Source organism: Lytechinus variegatus, chromosome 2 (assembly GCF_018143015.1).
Source record: "Lytechinus variegatus isolate NC3 chromosome 2, Lvar_3.0, whole genome shotgun sequence".
In the NCBI taxonomy this organism is placed as follows: domain Eukaryota; kingdom Metazoa; phylum Echinodermata; class Echinoidea; order Temnopleuroida; family Toxopneustidae; genus Lytechinus; species Lytechinus variegatus.
This window is the reverse complement of record NC_054741.1, coordinates 40701948-40705334: the sequence shown is the minus strand read 5'-3', so window position 1 is coordinate 40705334 and position 3387 is coordinate 40701948.

The following is a 3387-nucleotide window of genomic DNA, read 5'->3' as shown; positions in this document are numbered from 1 at the left end:
TTTTCAGTTTATGACAGTTTTGAGAATTGCAATGGCTGAATTCCGTGGTTGAAATAAATTATGTACGTTATAATTGTTATGTATTCTTATGCCCTATGATAACGATATTCACAGAAGTAACCATAACTTATCCGCCGCTAATCATAGCAGATGACGTATCCAAGATCAAAATATTCCTGAATTTGATCTGAATATAATAATGGTTTATTTTAGCTAGACAGATGCGATCCCCTGTCTTCGTTTTCCAGACACCCAGCAACAGGTCTGGAAAACGAAGATCGAAGACCGGGGACATGTGTTATGTCAATGGTAGTAAAATTGCAAATGCCAGCTGAACGCGATATATTGCTCAATCAATTATCATTCACATCACGATATCCATACAATTAATCATTAACTTATCAGCCAATTATAACTGATCACATATCCAATATCAGAATATTCCTGAATTCGATCTGAATATAATAATGGTTTATTTTAGCTAGACGGATCGATGCGATCCCCGGTCTTCTGTCTTCGTTTTTCAGACACCCAACAACAGGTTTGGAAAACGAAGACCGGGGACACGCGTAATGTCAATGGTAGTAAAATAGTTGTACGTAATTGTCCTCAGGCAGGGGTAATTGTCCGGGGTATAATTGTCCTCGGGGGTTATTGTCCAGGGTAATTGTCCAGGGGGTAATTGTCCTCGAGGATAATTGTCCGGGGGGGTAAGTGTCCTCGGGGGGCTTATTGTCCGGGGGTAGTTGTTCGGGGGGTGGTTGTCCGGGGGAATTGTCTGGGGGTGATTGTCCCGGGGGTAGTTGTCCGGGGGTAATTGTCCTAGAACCATTCACACAAATAACCATAACTTATCCGCAGCCAATCAAAGCAGATGACGTATCCAAGATCAAAATATTCTTGAACTGGTGCTGAATATTATAGGCCTATCTTAGCTGGACAAAATTATACGCGATCCCCGGTCTTGTCCGGGGGATAATTGTCCTCGGGGTTTATTGTCCAGGGTAATTGTCGAGGGGTAATTGTCCTCGAGGATAATTGTCGGGGGGTAAGCGGTGGGTAGTTGTCCGGGGAATTGTCCGGGGAGTAATTGTCCGGGAGGTAATTGTCCTAGAACCATTCAGACAAATAAACATAACTTATCCGCAGCCATCATAGCAGATGACGTATCCAAGATCAAAATATTCTTGAACTGGTGCTGAATATTATAGGCCTATCTTAGCTGGACAAAATTATACGCGATCCCCGGTCTTCTGTCTTCGTTTTCCAGACACCCAACAAGAGGTTTGGAAAACGAAGATCGAAGACCGGGGACATGCGTAATGTCAATGGTAGTAAATAATTGCAAACGCCAGTTAAGTTGAGTCTGCTTGTATATGTACGTGATTGCGCAGTATGAGGTGTATTGTATGCAAGTTTTCAGTTTATGACAGTTTTGAGAATTGCAATGGCTCTGATTCCGTGGTTGAAATAAATTATGTACGTTATAATTGTTATGTATTCTTATGCCCTATGATAACGATATTCACAGAAGTAACCATAACTTATCCGCCGCCAATCATAGCAGATGACGTATCCAAGATCAAAATATTCCTGAATTTGATCTGAATATAATAATGGTTTATTTTAGCTAGACGGATGCGATCCCCTGTCTTCGTTTTCCAGACACCCAGCAACAGGTCTGGAAAACGAAGATCGAAGACCGGGACATGTTTATGTCAATGGTAGTAAAATTGCAAATGCCAGCTGAGCGCGATATATTTGCTCAATCAATTATCATTCACATCACGATATCCATACAATTAATCATTAACTTATCAGCCAATTATAACTGATCACATATCCAATATCAGAATATTCCTGAATTTGATCTGAATATAATAATGGTTTATTTTAGCTAGACGGATCGATGCGATCCCGGTCTTCTGTCTTCGTTTTCCAGACACCCAACAACAGGTTTGGAAAACGAAGACCGGGGACACGCGTAATGTCAATGGTAGTAAAATAGTTGCGAACGGCAGTTAAGTTGAGACTGCTTGTACGTAATTGTCCTCAGGCAGGGGTAATTGTCCGGGGGATAATTGTCCTTAGGGGTTATTGTCCAGGGTAATTGTCCAGGTGGTAGTCTTCGTTTTCCAGACACCCAACAACAGGTTTGGAAAACGAAGACCGAAGACCGGGACACGCGTAATGTCAATGGTAGTAAAATAGTTGCAAACGGCAGTTAAGTTGAGACTGCTTGTACGTAATTGTCCTCAGGCAGGGGTAATTGTCCGGGGGATAATTGTCCTCGGGGGTTATTGTCCAGGGTAATTGTCCTCGAGGATAATTGTCCGGGGGGGGGGTAAGTGTCCTCGGGGGGCTTATTGTCCGGGGGTAGTTGTTCGGGGGTGGTTGTCCGGGGGAATTGTCTGGGGGTGATTATCCTGGGGGTAGTTGTCCGGGGGTAATTGTCCGGGGGTAAATTGTCCTCGGGGTAATTGTCCGGGGGTAGTTGTCCGGGGTAATTGTCCTAGAACCATTCACACAAATAACCATAACTTATCCGCAGCCAATCAAAGCAGATGACGTATCCAAGATCAAAATATTCTTGAACTGGTGCTGAATATTATAGTCCTATCTTAGCTGGACAAAATTATACGCGATCCCCGGTCTTCTGTCTTCGTTTTCCAGACACCCAACAACAGGTTTGGAAAACGAAGATCGAAGACCGGGGACATGCGTAATGTCAATGGTAGTAAAATAATTGCAAATGCCAGTTAAGTTCAGTCTGCTTGTATATGTACGTGATTGCGCAGTATGAGGTGTGTTGTATGCAAGTTTTCAGTTTATGACAGTTTTGAGAATTGCAATGGCTGAATTCCGTGGTTGAAATGAATTATGTACGTTATAATTGTTATGTATTCTTATGCCCTATGATAACGATATTCACAGAAGTAACCATAACTTATCCGCCGCCAATCATAGCAGATGACGTATCCAAGATCAAAATATTCCTGAATTTGATCTGAATATAATAATAGTTTATTTTAGCTAGACGGATGCGATCCCCGGTCTTCTGTCTTCGTTTTCCAGACACCCAACAACAGGTCTGGAAAACGAAGAACGAAGACCGGGGACATATGTTATGTCAATGGTAGTAAAATTGCAAATGACAGCTGAGCGCGATATATTGCTCAATCGATTATCATTCACATCACGATATCCATACAATTAATCATTAACTTATCAGCCAATTATAACTGATCACATATCCAATATCAGAATATTCCTGAATTTGATCTGAATATAATAATGGTTTATTTTAGCTAGACGATTCGATGCGATCCCCGGTCTTCTGTCTTCGTTTTCCAGACACCCAACAACAGGTTTGGAAAACGAAGACCG